General features: G+C 32.1%; 1 long non-coding RNA gene across 1 annotated transcript; it reads left to right on the forward strand.

The window, feature by feature from the left end:
• The first annotated feature begins 10,143 nt into the window (after positions 1–10,143).
• Positions 10,144–10,939, forward strand: LOC127901419 (uncharacterized). Its single transcript, XR_008053566.1, has 3 exons — positions 10,144–10,484; positions 10,576–10,627; positions 10,715–10,939. It is a non-coding gene; the product is annotated as an uncharacterized LOC127901419 (long non-coding RNA).
• The last annotated feature ends 5,605 nt before the right edge of the window (positions 10,940–16,544 follow it).

Here is a 16,544-nt window from a genome sequence, read left to right on the forward strand (position 1 = left end):
TGTTGGCATATTTTGTCTGGGGAAGATATTATTTTGCAATGTTGCAATGGAAATTGTGCTTGACCAGTGCTTAATTTGGAGGATAGCTAAAGCTGCTTGTAACTTTTTTCAACTGTTTAAAGACGAGCAATTTCGTGTTTTGTTCATGCTGGTTTCTTATAAGAATTTGCTAATCCTGTGCTTCGTTTTCTAGCTGTTTGTTTTCATATCACCCTGTAAATAAATTGACGTTGAAGAAATTTTTGGAATTCTTACCTAATTTCAATCTTTTTTATTTGTTCAATTGCTAAGAACGGAGTATGAAGATATAAGAGATTTTTAATCTCTTTCAAGATTGACATGCCCTTTTTTTTTTTTTTTTGTTAGTTCTTGGAAAATTATGACTTATTTTATTGGCTATGGAATAAAAGTTAAAGACTGCTGTCTTATGATCTAGAAATTCATCTGATTGCTTTTTGACAATTTCTTTTTATCATGGGAAAAGGTAACTCAAAATCCAATAATTGTCTCAACCCTAATATTTGTCTAAATACACTTCTTTTTAGTTAAGGAGGAGCAGTGATATTTGATCTTCTGAATTTATGACATCAGCCTCTAATAACTATTTGTATGTTAATTTTTGTTTTATTCTTATGTGATTATTAAAAATGATTATATTAATTTTTGTTTAATTCTTGTGTGATTATTAAAAATGATTAATAAGTTTCAAGTACAATGTCACTTATAACTTTTTGTAACTATCTAAATGTATAAAGGCTACTTGCACCATCATGAATAACAGAGCAATAATATTTGAACAGCGTAACATCAGGGTAACAAAATTGCATCCCAAGTAATGGAGCATTGATATTTGAATGCTTAGTGCTTAATTTCAAATTAGTTTTTATTACTTTCTTTGTGGTTATTTAATATATTTTTATAAACTCCTTAAATTTTTATTAGTCATTAATGTTTTGTCGGAGTTTTTATGCCGAACAAATAAAAAGGAGTAGAAAAATTATAAATTGGTGCGAAAAAATAGTCAGATGAAAGATTTAAGGGAGAAAGGAGAGTGTAGTTCGTTTTGTGTTAAGAGTTTAAAATAAAAAAAAAAAACAACAGAACTATTATAGAGGGAGCTCTCTGTGTGTTTAAATTTCAAGATGATCTCCTGTATAAACGTTTTTAAGCAGATTTTTAGCACGTGAATGGGTATATTGAGGAAATAGGATTTATTTTCATGAGTATATTGAGGAAGAGTGACACAAAGAAGATTAAATTTGCATTCCTATAATTTCAATGTCATTAAATTTTTTCATATCTGGTAATTACTCATGAGATATGTTACCATAAATGAAAAGAAGAATCATCTTAACTATTAATTCATGGTAAATGCAATGACTTCAAATAAATTGACCGGCCAGTGATAGCAAGTAATAGCACATATACTTCTTATAATTTTAAGTAATAAAATTACCAACTGTATCGACTTCCGAAATAAATTATATTAATCTAGTTAAGGTTAATTAGCGGCAAAGAAAATGTTGTTCTAGGTGGCTAATTTTAACTTCGTAAACTTCTTTTGATACACATTTAACCACAATTCATTGATGGATGTGGCAATATTATTGCTCTTTAATGTAAGAGTAATTATATATTTATAAAATTAGGATACACAATTTGTATTCCAAACAACGTGGCACGAGATATCTCATTTGTTCGTTAATATAAGATAGGAGAAAATGATGGTGCAACGGTGGTACGGTACCACCGTTGCATCCAGCCGTTGAATTTCAATAGATCCATTTATCTAAGTGGATCCAACGACTAGATGCAACAGTGGTACCGTATCACCGTTGCATCGTAACCGGACCCTATAAGATAATATAAAAGGTTAATTATTACAAAACACATGCATAGCTCCTTGATTTATAACGTGTCATTACTTTCGGGGTTCGTTTGGAATTGAGGTTGGGCAGCCGTAGCTTAAAAGTTACAGTACTAAAGTATTTAGTAAACACCAGCTGCTGTAGTTTGAAAGTTATGTTGATATGCTTTTTCACTTCTATAATGAAAAATCTAATATATCTTTAATAATTTTTTCAAAATTATTATTTCAAATTTATATTTATACTACATGTTGTTAATTGTTGTTTGATGGTTATAGTTTTTTTTCATAGCAACCGTGACTTAAAAGGTACAATACCTTAATTCCAAATAGAACCTTAATCTAGTATCACAATTGTAAGCATGAGATTTGGATTGTGATTCCTTTATAAGGTTTAATTTGATCAGTAAGTATTTCAAAAAAATATATATATCTCAACCTTACACTTTTATAAATACACGAGTTGAACAACAAACTAATCGAAAACACATGATCAAAGTGATTGTGATAATAAAAATCAATGCAGAGAACTGGCAAAGAAGAAAAACTACACATGTTCTTGTCTCGAGAACGAGCACCAAAAGCTCTCTTTACTGGCATAAATTGTACCAGATCACAAGAGGAGATTACAAAATTTTTAATGAATCCTAAATCACTCATTAACTGTCTCTCAATCACAGGATATCAGCAATCACAGGATATCAGCTTGCAAATGAGCCCCATTTATCACTTACTTTTACGGTCTTGCTGGTCTAGTCAACGCCAGTCAAACCAACTCTTATTCCAATTGCCAGCACGTGCCACTCTCATTTCGATACTTTGCTTTTTCCTGGAAAATCTTACGAAACTAATAATGAACTAATTTATTAGTCTAAATAGATATGTTAATCGAACCGAACCGGTTTTAAAATTGGTCCGGACCAGTCGGTTCAATTTGGGTCAATCAAATCCATTTTTTTTTTTCTTTTCTTTCCTCAAAAACTAGGCTGATTAGTCTTAGTTTTGTGAGTGAATATTCATGGAGAACGCGTTTGTATCTAAGGTTGATAACACACACAACATAAAAAAACTGAATTGTATGGATGTTCAAGATGACAAAATTCTTCGTGTGAAGTGAGATAACCTAATCTATTTGGGCTAATTAAGGTAACTACAATGAAGTTGATATATTTTATAGTGGATATATAAGTTTTATATTTTTATTATCATATTTATGAGTTGAAGTTAAGTGCCAATGAATGCATAGCTAAGTTATTATAAACCCTTAATATATGTTTCTCAAACAACTTTCAATTTATACAAAAGAATTATCTGTTCGTGTTTATATATTATCAGTTAACCTTTATGAAAAATTTAGAAGATAGATTTTCATTTCAGATATTGCAATTATACAAAACTAAAAGTAGAAAATTATTTAATATGGTGTTCATCATTTATCGTTTATCACTAAATAAGTTTATCGTTTCTTCATTAATTCTTTTAATTTAAAATTTATTATAAACCCTTAACATACGTTTGCCGAACAACTTTCAATCTATGCAAAAGAATTATCTGTTTGTATCTATATAATCAGTTAATTTTTATGAGAAATTTAGAAGATAGATTTGCATTTTAAATGTTGCATTTATACAAAACTAAAAGTAGAAAATTATTTACTACGGTGTTCGTCATTTATCATTTATCACTAAATAAGTTTATCGTTTCTTCATTAATCCTTTTAATTTAAAATAACTAAATAAGGTGTTTCAAACAACACAAATTAATTAAAACAATTAAAAAAATATAAAAAATAATGGTTTAAACAGTTAAATTAATTTAATTATAAACAATAAAAAATTATATTACCACTAAAAGTTAACAATGCATGTGACGATAGCTAGTGTTATGGTAGTTAATTCGGCTGTTAGCGTTGCTTCTCTTTGTTATCAGTGTTAATTTAGTTTTGGTTGGGTTCCGAAAATTTTCAAACCGAATTGAACCGACTTTAGAAAAATGAACCGGATCAAGCTGCAAATATTTGTATAGTTTTGAATGTCAGTTTGGTTTGATAGTCAACCAAAGTTCGTATCAAATTGATCGACTATAAACAAAATTGGAACCAAAGTGAACTGATAGCCAAAACTTTCAGTCCAGCTTTGTTTATTTAACAAGTAACATATTTTGCCAATCATTACCTTTCTTTTATAACTATTTCTCAATGGTATATGCCATGTTAAATTTTTTTTTTTAACATATAAAAAAAATTCCTAAGGAAATGTGAGAAATGTCAAGATTTCGGTTCATTTGATTTAATAGTTTTGATCACCTGCTCAACAAGACTAAATGAGTATGAAAATCAATAGATTAAAATCAACAAAAGAGTTAACCATTAAATCAAATCACAATCATCCATAGAACAAATTAGATAGAAACCAAAGAGAAAAATTAAAACATATTACAAATGACAATAAAGCAGCAACACTTATAACAACATTAAATAACTCAAATAAGGCAAATAACAATATTGACTCCATTGAACAACAAACTGCTTCAACTCGGATTTTTCTTTATTTTCAATTAGCTTCTCTAATTGCACTGATAATTTGATTCCGATAATAGAAATTAAGTTGAAGGACATCACCACACACACACCATCTTCACAATCCTCAATGTTACTTTAACGACCTAAAGTCAAGTCAAGATTGATGGATCCATCATCTATGCCACCAGATGGATTGTTATTCTCCTCATTATAATCTGAGTTCAGATCAATTTGATTTGGGATAGCAGCAGCTGCAGGTTGATTCAGTTGATTAGCAACTGCAGCCCTAGCCCTAGCAGCACTGATCACGGTACCATCATTAGTAGGAGGAGGAAAACTTTGTATGCGCCGCACTGGAATAACAACTGGCTTCATATGTTGGTCCTGTATATTATTAGTATGAGTACTCAAACTGGCAATTGGTGGCAGCGAGAATGATGGAGGATGAAGATGTTGGTTTTGTCTAGGGATATCAAAACCAAACAACCTTTGAGCTTCAAGTGCTGCTTGGTTCCGAACACGGATGAAGTTGTTCTGAAAATTCATGAGCTCTTCCCCCCTGATGTGAGTTTGATAGTGGTTTATAAGAGCCTCAGGGCTAAAAAAGACTTGTTGACATACTGCACAATGCTCTTGAACTGGGTTGGAGTTTGAACGATGAGGCGGTGGAGCTAGGCTGAAACCGTCAGGGTGTCCATTGCCAGACATGATTATGGATATGGTAGGAATAAACAAAAGGGATGGCAAAGAGGGGAAAAAAAACATGGAGATTAAAAGAACGAGCAAATGAGAAGTTGGTAAGTGAAGAAGGAAAGAGGGGGTGATGAGATTTTATAGTGTACAAATTTTATTATCATATTTATGAGTTGAGTTAAGTGCCAACGAATGCATAGCTAAGTTATTATAAACTCTTAATGTTTCTCTAAAAACTTCCAATTTACGCAAAAGGATAGAATGCTTATATTTATTATCAACTAAACTTGTATAAAAAATTTAGGAGATAGATTTTCATTTTAAATATTGCATTTATATGAAAACTAAAAGTGAAATTATTTAAAAATCACTAAATAAGTTTGTCATTTTTTTAATTAATTTTTTTAATTCAAAAGCACTAAAAAAGGTTATATAAGAGAGAGAGAGAGAGAGAGAGAGAGAGAGAGAGAGAGAGAGAGAGAGAGAGAGAGAGAGAGAGAGAGAGAGAGTGAGTGAGAGCTAAATAAGGTATTCCGAACAACGCATAATTAGTTAAGACAATTAAAAAACATAAAGAGAAAAGTTATTTAAATAGCTAAATTTAAAAAAAAAACCTGAAAAGATATTATCACTAAAAGATAATAAGGTACATGAAGATAATTGTGTTATGGTAGTTAATTTTTTTTTAAAAAATTTTATATGTGATTTTTTAAATTATTCACAATCAACTCCTTAACTAATAACTATATACTCTAAGTTAATACAGAACTAAGACTTGGGTCGATGTGTTTATGTTGAAGATAAGATAAAGTGGTCATAATATTAAATAGAAAAACTTGAAGGAGCCCAAACATATAAATTTCATAGAAGTAAGTCAAATTTCATTGAAGACCCTTATTTTAAAAAAATGGGTCAACGGCACATAGTTCTACCCCTATTATCATCCAATGATAGAACTAAGATTTTGATATGCTGGTGCCATTATGGAGAAAATATGAACATTAAGTTTCTAACGACTTTTGATAGATACAGAAGAATTGAATATTCATATCTATTATCAGTTAGCCTTTATAAAAAATTTAAGAAATAAATTTTCATTTTAATTACTGCATTTATATGAAAAATAAAAATAAAAATTATTTAAAAATCACAATATAATATTTTTTGTTTCGTTCATTAGATCTTTTAGTTTAAAAGAACTAAATAAGGTGTTTCAAATAACACAATAATCAATTAAAAATAACTAAAAAAATTTAAAAAAGTGACTTAAAAATTGAATCTAGAAAAAAAATCTAAAATATATTGCCACACTAAAAGATAATGCACTTGATGATAATGATAGTATGGGATTTAGTTAATTTTAAAATCATAAGTCGTGTTCTACTTGTAGTGTAGATAACACTTAGTGAATGGCCTAACTCATAAAGCTAGTTTATGAGTCAATAACTGCTCCCAACACCCCCTCCCTATATAGCTCAAGAGCAACTCTCAAGCAATGCGAGATTATTGTCTGGGCGTCCTGTCATGTATCCACCAATCGTATTACTGGTGGAAAAAGAATCCACACAAGCAACTGCAAATAAAGCAAAAATTAACTCTTTCCCTGTTTATGTGATTAAAACGAGATGTATACCACAATAAATAAGTAGAAATTAAACCAATACAATCTAAAATAATAAATCAATCACAAATGAAATAAATTTTTATGTGGAAACTCAAATCGAGAAAAATCACGGGACTGTAGTTCAATATATCCTTCCACTATATAATAATGAGATTATAACAGAAATTCTTCTCTATAAAATACTAGAGGTTAACAACATTAAGAATCTCAACATTCTTAGTTTATAGTCACTATAATAAATGTTTTCTAACAAGTGAATATCTCTAATAACAACCAACAAGAGGATAAAATAAAAATTAAGACCAGTAAAAATGTAGAGGACGATACCAGAAACTTAACCTCAAAATTTAAAAAAAAAACGAAGTTAAATTTTCCTTTAAACTTTGGGCTTTAAGGCTATCCAAATAAGATGGACCCAATAATTACCTTGTCTTTATCATGTGATAAGGTAATGTGATCTCATTCATGAACAAGTTGGCTATGATGCCATATAGAAGATCATAGTCATTACTCATACTTAATAGCTAACTTATGTGTAAAGAGTTGTCTCATACTTTGTTAGGTCCTTAAAATACTCAACTACTCGAGGAATTTAGATTTTGGTTTAATGGAGGTCATATGGAGTTAAAGAAAAAATTAAAGAGGTCATAACATAAAAAAGGAAATTTGAACGAGCCAAAAAAAAAAACAAAAAAACGAACACAAGGTAAATGTCATTGAAGTTTTCTTTAAAAAGAAAAAGAAATTAACCAATGGCACATAGTTTAACCCTTATGTTTATCCAATGGCGGAATCAAAATTTTGGTTTGATAGCACCATAATCGAGAAACTATGAACTCTTAAAGTTTCTCTAAAAACTTTCAATTTAGATGCAGAAGGATTGAGTGTCCATATTTGTTATCAGTTAGATTTTATGAAAAATTTAGAAGATAAAATTTCATTTTACTTGTTGCATTTATACATGAAGTAGAAGCAGAAAGTAATTTAAACTCACAACTTATTTTTATCATTTTGTTCATTAAGTCTTTTAATTCCAAAGAATAAAATGAGGTGTTTCAAATAACACAATAATCAGTTAGAATAATTATAATAAAAATCTAAAAAGGTTATTGAAAAATTCAAGTTTAGGAAAAAAAATCCAAAAAAATATCACCACTAAAGATAATAATATGCTTGGTGATAATAATGTTATGGTATTTAATTATTTTTAAAATTCATATGCAGTATTTTAAATAACCCTTAGTCAATGAGCCTATCTCATACTAAAAAATTAGTTCATGAATTAAGGATTGTCTCATGTATATATACTTTGTCCAAGAACTAATCTCAGTCAATGAGGGACTATCTCCTTGATACCACTGCTATGTGTAGGGCAATAATTAATTTTATCTCGTCCTTCTGACGTGGTAAGGTAATGTGGCCCATACTCATATATAAGTTAGTTATAATGCCATATAAAGAAGTTCATAGACCTTAATCATACTCCAAAGTTAACTTATGATGAGTAAATAGTTAACTTATTCTTATGTTATTAGTCAACTATTTAGTGATGGATGAGGTTTTTGGTTCAATGGGATCATAATAAAAATTAGACGAACTTAATTTAGTTATAACATATATAAGAAAATTAAAGGGCCAAAAAATAAAATTTTTATGAACATTAACTAAAATTTCTAACAACTACCAAACTTGTTATACATGACACGTGGTAGTATTGCCCGCCGTAGCAAGTTGCAATCCAAAATCAAGTTGATCTGAATTATATTGAAGATTGTGTTATATTAAAATTTATATTTTCTAATTGTTAGTAGTATCTTCACTTTATTAAAATGAGAATGTTCTCATTAGAAAATTATTTTTATTATATATGTATATAAATGAATGTGTGCTTGTGTGTATAGAGAGAGAGAGAATTTGTCTCTTCTGCAAACACTGTATGAAATAAAATGCGAATTTAGTGTTTTACGCAATAATTAATCGTTTTACAATGGTAAAAATCATTTTGGAAGACTGTAAAATCCTAAATCTACATTTTTGTGTGTGTGTGTGTGTACTTGCCAGTTTAGTAATGCTGTCGTTTTTAAAATAATTTTTGTTAACTGTGCTCTCAAAATAATCAAGTGTGAAGAGAATTAGTTAAACGTTTAGTAAAATTTATTTTTAAAAGAGTTTTGAATTTTAAAAGCAGTCGTATGTATTTAAAAAATTTTACTAATAAATTGCTGTAAGGATATAAATGGCTGAATTGAATATAATGTTGAATAAAATTTATTTAAACATTTATAAAGATGTATATAAAATATTTTTATTGTTTACACAAAACTAAAATAAATATTTCATATCATTATTTTTATTTTTATATTGTTATCTCATTATAATTGGTAATGACAATAATCTCTTTAAATTTAATGATTTTATTTTCTTAATTAATAAGAATGAGTTTGGTTTTTTATAATATATATGAGGATATATATATATGATTTTATCAAAAGTGATTTTAAAAAAAAATTTGCAAAACACCAAAATTAACTTTTAACTTTTTAAAATTATTTTAAGCCTTCAAAAGAAATTGCAAATTGGTCTACATATAAAAAGAAAGAGAGAAAAGAAATCATGAATAATTATCGCGTATGTAAAACCTGTACTGTTTCAGAATCGCATGAGCATTCTTTAACATATTGTAATAAATGAAATTATTGAAATAAAAATTTGCAACAAAACTAGAGGTGGGCTTTGGGTTAAGTTGAACCGAACCAACCGGTATCCAAAATTTAATTTGAGTTTTAGCTCGTTTCGATTTAGTTCGAACTTAAAACGGAACCGATTGAAAGAGTAAAACCGATCGGTTTTGCTATTCATTTCGGGGAATCGGTTTTGTATTAAAAAAAAACAAAATATATAAATAATACCTCCCAAGTCGCCAAGTGCTGGTTTCCCCCACTACTCAAAAAATCCCTCACTTCTCTCAAACTTGTATATTTTGAAGCAAGCTGGCTACCAAATAAAAAGAAGAAAAATGTACAGGAAAGGAATCACATTTAGTGGGGCATGATCAAATTTTTGTGTAGTATGATCAATTTTTGGTGTATGAATTAATTAATTTTTTATGCCTACAGACTACAGTTTAGACAAAGTTTTGGGTTTGTTTTTTTGGGGATTTGCCTGTTTTGTCTATAATTTGTGTTGCTGTCTCGTTAAGAAATGTTCTGTTTTTAGTATTTGTAACAAATTATAGTTGGATGGTGCTAATGCTTGATTCGCTATATACAGGAGCAGGTTTTACCAATTGATTTAAGCTGTAATGAACGTTTTAACCTAAATTTGTGACCCTAAACCGTATTTGAACCCGGAATTATGACCCAAATTAGTACTAAAATTTGAAACCAAAACGAACTAAAATAACTTTACAAACCATTTGGGTTGAATTCTCAAATCCCGACGGGTTACAAATTGAACCAAAACCCATAAAAACCGAGACAAAAATCGAAACGCGCGCCACTAGTTGCAAAACTACATAAGCATAGTTGTAAATTACCCGTAATTCATCTACAAACAATGCCGTTCTCTCTTTTCTGAACACTAAACAAAAGTGGCCACTCTAAACCTGTAAACCCTTCTGGTCTTCCCCCTTACAAAACCCTAGTTTCTGTGTCTGCAATCCCCTAAAAATCTCTCCTGAATTAACCGGAGAAACAAAGTTATAATGCTGGAAACGGACACATGGCAAATTATCTACATCCCAGACAAACCGCCGATTCTGCCCAATCAACAACCAACCGGTAAGTTTACCACACGCCGAAATTCTTGCACCTCAATATTCTTTTTCTATTTTTCCTATAAATATTTTTTTTAAATTTAAATTTTATATAGTGAATGTGTTTGCTTCAGTAATAGAGCCAAAGCTTGCAAACACTATTATAAGGTAACCCATTTTTCAATTCTATCACCACAATAATTTTTATTCAATTGGATTGGAGAAATAAAATTGACATTTTTTTCCCCTAAACAGGCGTTTAAATGAAGTTTCGCCGCTGGAAAATCTCCGCCATGTAAAGCGAATACAGAAGAAATTCCTTGAAGGAGGTTGTAAATAAATATTCAGATTTTTGGGATTGTTTTTTAATTATTTTAAAATTACACTTTCTCAATTTTGTGCTGAAAGCAGCCTGTGCGTAATGTTAGACTAAAATAGATAAAATTGCTTTGTCTTGACCTCTTTTTTTGTAATGTTAGATCTTTAATATCATAGGTACTAATGATTTGTCTTGACCTCTTTTGTTGTTCAAGTAGCATCATGGTAAGTTAAAGCAGATAGCTTTTTTTCACTCTATGGGGGTTAGGCGAGACCCCTACTTGTCATTTAAAACAGATAAAGAAAATACATTTGGAGGGGGACATAAACCAAAACCTCCAATCAAGAAAAATAAAAATAACAGTAAACGAAATGATCTAGGCATAGGTTAACATAAGAAGAAAAAGACTAATGCAGACGGTGATAATATCTCTTACGATACTTGCGGCCGACAAGTAATTTAAAGCCTTTTTTTGAATGACCGACAACGCTAAAATCAGGGCTAGAGTCAATTCTATCAGAATTCTCAGGAGTAGACATGAAATGGTCATTATTTGCCAAGTGATCGTAAGAACTATCATCATTATCAGTATGAGAATTGTAAAGCCTAAAATCTGTGTTGAATGCTCGATGAAGATGTGTATTATACTCACCTAGTTCTCGGATCCTAGAATCATGAGTCATGACATCCTGGCCAATCGGCTCCTGAATGGAAGTAGAGTCTGTAGCGTTAGCTCGGCTCTCCGTAGGAACAATTGGAGACCTCGCATCTGCAATCTGCTTAGTGATGGACGGCTCAAGTCGTGGAGTGTCCAAGGGTTGAGGAGAATCTGACGGCAGAACTTTTGACTTCTTATTATCTATTATGGTATGCCAATTCCCATTGGGCTGATGGGGACGGAGTCCCGGATTGATTCAACATTCTGCAATATTCTTACTAAAACTCCAAATCCTTTGTTGATTCAACATCTGAATAAGCTAGTTATCCTGAATCTAAGCGGTTGCTCAAAACTGAAGAGCTTTCCAAATATCTCATCAGCTGGTAATATAGAAAAGATACCTCTAAAAGGCACTGCAATTGAAGAACTGCATTCCTTCATCGAGTGTCTATTTAGGCTCTTTTGCGTGGACCTTGAAGATTGGAAAAGGCTTGGCAGTCTCCCAAACGGCGTATTTAAGTTGAAATCTCTAAAAGTTCTTAATCTCAATGGTTGCTGAAATCAGAGATTGCCCGAAGAACTTGGAAATTTAGAAGCTTCGAATAGTTTGTATGCTGAAGGAACCGCTATAACAGATGTACCGTCTGTTGGATCATAAACTTGATCCAAGATGAATAAAGCAAGCCCAACTCATGGAAGGTTCCATGAGTAGGTATGGTTGGTGAGGTTTGAATTATTTGTGTTAGGTGTGGTTGGTGAAGTAGGTGAGTGGTAGGTTTTAATGGATGATGATGATTTGTTTATTAGTTGAATAAATGAATGGTTGTGATTAGTTTGTTTCATCTATAAATACCCCCTCTCCCTTTTGGTTTAAATATCAAGTGAAGTAGCAAAATCTCTAAGGTATAGAGAGTGAAAAATAAGAGTTGTAATTGGTGAGGAGTGTTGTTGAAGAAATAAAATAGTGTGTTTTTGTGTGTTTTATTTATTAATTCTCCAACAAAGTGGTATCAGAGCTAGTGCTTGATGCTATATATAGGCATATAGCATATCAAATCGAAGATCTCGACGAGAGGAACGTGACGCCGTAAAAATCATCCCGATCCGAGACTGGACGGGCCCACACTTGCCGCCGGAAGTTTTCTGTCCTAAAGTTGAGTCGACTCACCAAGTTAAACCAAGCTAAGCCGAACTGAACCAAGCCGATCCGAGCTGAACCGAATCAAGTCGAACTGAGCCAACTCAAGCTGAACCAATCCGGACCGAACCAAGACTACCAAGCCGGTGTTGACCGTTGACCGATGTTGACCGTTGACTAACGTTGACCGTTGACCAAAAGTTGACTCGAGTCATTCCCAAGGTTTTTCGACGTGCCGGATCCATCTGTGCTTTCAAAATCTCCAAATTCTCACTCAATTTGTGAGTTATGGCAAACGGTGGTATGATGTTATTTCAAGTTCCACAATTAAAGGGAAGTAAGTTTGACAATTGGAGTATTAAAATGAAGGCTCTATTGGGCGCACATGACGTATGGGATGTTGTGGAGAAAGACTTTATTATGCCAGAAAATGAAGCCACTTTAACTGCGGTGCAGAAGGAGAATTTAAAAGACTTGAAGAAAAAAGAGAATAAAGCAAAGTATCTCATCTTTCAATCATTAGATGAAGATGCTTTTGAAAAGATTGCTGGTACAACCTCCTCAAAAGAAGCATGGGAGAAACTAGAGACCTCTTACAAAGGAGCGGAGCAAGTTAAGAAGGTTCGTCTCTAAACATTACGAGGAGAATTTAAGTCCTTACACATGAAGGCGTCGGAGTCAATTTCTGACTACTTTACTCGGGTTGTGACCGTTTCCAATGAATTAAAAAGAAATGGCGAGGAGTTAAAAGAGGTAAGGATCATTGAAAAGATACTTCAATCAGTAGACTCGAAGTTTGACCATATTGTTGTGACAATTGAAGAAACAAGAGATCTGGATGATATGACGATCGAGCAAATTCAAGGAAGGTTGCAAGCCTATGAAGAAAAATAAAAAAAGAAGCAAGGAATCGAAGAACAACTTCTCAAGATGGAAGTCAATCCAAAGAAAAGATAAGAAAGCTCTGACAACGAGAGAAGGCACTATGTCCGAGGTAGAGGTCGTGGTCATGGACGAGGTTGGAATTTCAACAACAACAACTCCAATTATGCCAAAGGAGAAAGCTCAACTAGAGGACGAGGCAGAGGCAATCCAAGATCGAGGTATGACAAATCCCAAGTACAGTGCTATAATTGTCAAAAGTTTGGGCATTATGCTTCAGAATGCAGAGCTCCAAGCACCAGAATTGAAGAGAGAGTGAACTATGCTGAAGAGAAAAATGATGAAGATGTCACACTTTTACTAGCACACAATGACACAAGTGGAGGTCAAGAAAATACATGGTATCTTGACACAGGTGCTAGCAATCATATGAGTGGAAATAGAAGCATGTTCGTGCAACTAAGTGAATCTGTGAATGGCAGTGTCGCTTTTGGAGATGATTCAAAAGTACCAGTGAAGGGTAGAGGTAACATTCTTTTTCGTGCAAAAGATGGTAGCCACCAAATAATTTCGAATGTTTACTATGTACCCAATATGAAAAGCAACATTCTTAGTTTAGGTCAACTTTTAGAAAAAGGCTATGATATTCACTTAAAAGATTATAGTATTTTCCTAAGAGATGACAAAGGAAATCTAATTACAAAGGTGAAAATGTCGAAGAATAGAATGTTTCCATTAAATATTCAAAATGATGTTGCAAAATGTCTCAAAGCCTGTCACAAAGATCAATCCTGGACTTGGCATCTTCGATATGGGTGTTGAGTGTTAGAAAATGCATATTTATAAAGGAGAAAACCGTCATTTTACATTTCAAGTCTTACTAACAACCCTTACTTTTATGTATTTAACATTCTTATGATTTAATTACGTGTGTTTTATTTTAATTAAGTAATTTATGTATTTTAGGGGCATTATAGTCATTTCACAATAAAGGAGAGATCAGACGGCAAAACGGACATCACTTTTGAACTCAGGACGGTCGAAAACCTTAGGAGGAGCATAAAAGGAAAAATGGCACTATTCACATGTACGGTACTATTCACGTGTACGATACTGTATACGTTACTGTTCACGACACTGTTCACATAGACGGATGATGACGTGGCATTGACCGATGATGTGGCATTGACTGATGAGGTGTCACGATCCTGTTGGACTAAAATTCTTATGTACTGTTGATGGTGACGTGGCAGCATATCAGTGGACGAAAAATCTCGCGTACGGTGCATGCATCACACAGGATTATTTTCAACCAAACCGCGTTACTGTTCATCCGGGTCAAACCGCGTTACTGTTCAAAGTCGGGTCAAACCGTGTTACTGTTCATCCGCGTGGTCAAACCGTGGACTGTTGACTGATGACGTGGCGCAATCCTGAGCGTCCAAACTATTTTTAATCCGATGGCCATGATTTACTCCATGTATCTATAAAAAGGGGGCCTCCCCCCCCTAATTTGATATCTCTGAATCCATTTTTGGGATCCATTTTCTGTAATTCCTTCTCCATCTTGTATTTTCTTCGTATTTTAATAAATTCCCATTTTGCCCCTAGTTCAATTATGAGTGGCTAATTTTCTTTCAAGCTTGGGTTGAAGGTGAAGTCTCAACATGTGTCATGAGCTTAATTTGGTAAATTTACTTTCTCTTCCCCTCTAATTTTTGTGGATGTTTTGACTTCTCGTCGACAAATAATACTAATCTTGTCTAGTACCGCCTTGGTTACACCGGCTCTCTAGTATAAGGTTATTATTATTTGGCACGATAAGCCCTTAGCACCATATTGATTAGAGCGTGGTTCATGAGGTGTGGATTCCCCCCTCATGACTTAATTGGCATTAATACGGACTATTTAGCCCATGATGCATGTTGATACGGATCCAGATACCCAAGTACGTCATTTCAATAGAATTATCTTCAATTTATTCTCGCCATTGCAATTCCAATTTTAGAATTTATTCTCGCCATTTTAATTTAAGTTTTAGCATATACCAAATCATTTCCACCATAAATCCAACAACCCATTTACAAAATTAATTCTATACACAATTAAAAATCCACCTCCTCGTGGGATCGACACTCGTCACCATAGATCTATACTACAATAGATTCGTGCGCTTGCGAGTACATTAAAATTTGCACAACAAGTTTTTGGCGCCGTTGCCGGGGAGGTAAGTAATTTTAATTCATAGAATTAATTTTTGTGAATAATTTCTTTTATTTGTTTTCTTGTATTTTTTTTTATTATTAAAAAAAAAAGAAAAAAAAAGTGAATCTACATTTAAAGGTTAGTATTTCTTTTCTTTTTCTCTTCTTTAAAATTTTGTAATTTAATTTTCCATTTATTTTTCTTTGTAATTTTTTTGTTTATCTTATTAATTTAATTTTTAGTTAATTTCTTTCACGTATTTATTTTTGTGTATTTTTATAGAAAGGTTGTAATAGCGCAATAAGGTTAGTATCGTAATTTCTCCCTCTTCTTTATTTTTATTTGTTTTGTTCCCATCTTTATTTTTGTTTTGTTTGCATCTTTATTTTTATTTTATTTATTTTGCATGCATGGTCGTAGGTCATTATTACCTAATCTTGAACCTATAGACCTTGAATTAGAAAAAACACTTCGCACACACAAACACGTTAAAAATAAAATGGATTTACAAGCACCACAGGAGAGGCCATTTAAGGACTATTTTAGTCCCTTAGCTAATTTGAGCACGTCATGCATAAGATACCCAAATGTAGCTGCTAGGAGTTTTGAATTAAAACCTAGTGTGTTAAATTGTCTCCCTACATTTTATGGCCTAGAAAATGAGGATCCATATAATCATTTGAATGATTTTCATGCCATTTGTCAAACATTCAAATATGAGAATTTTTCAGATGATGATGTTAAACTTAGACTATTCCCATTTTCTTTAAAAGATAGAGCTCGTTCATGGCTTAATACATTGCCTGCTAATAGCATTGCATCATGGGAACAAATGGTTACAAAATTTTTAAATAAATATTTCCCAGTGCATAAAACCAATGCT

Source organism: Citrus sinensis, chromosome 3, assembly GCF_022201045.2.
Source record: "Citrus sinensis cultivar Valencia sweet orange chromosome 3, DVS_A1.0, whole genome shotgun sequence".
Taxonomy (NCBI): Eukaryota; Viridiplantae; Streptophyta; class Magnoliopsida; order Sapindales; family Rutaceae; genus Citrus; species Citrus sinensis.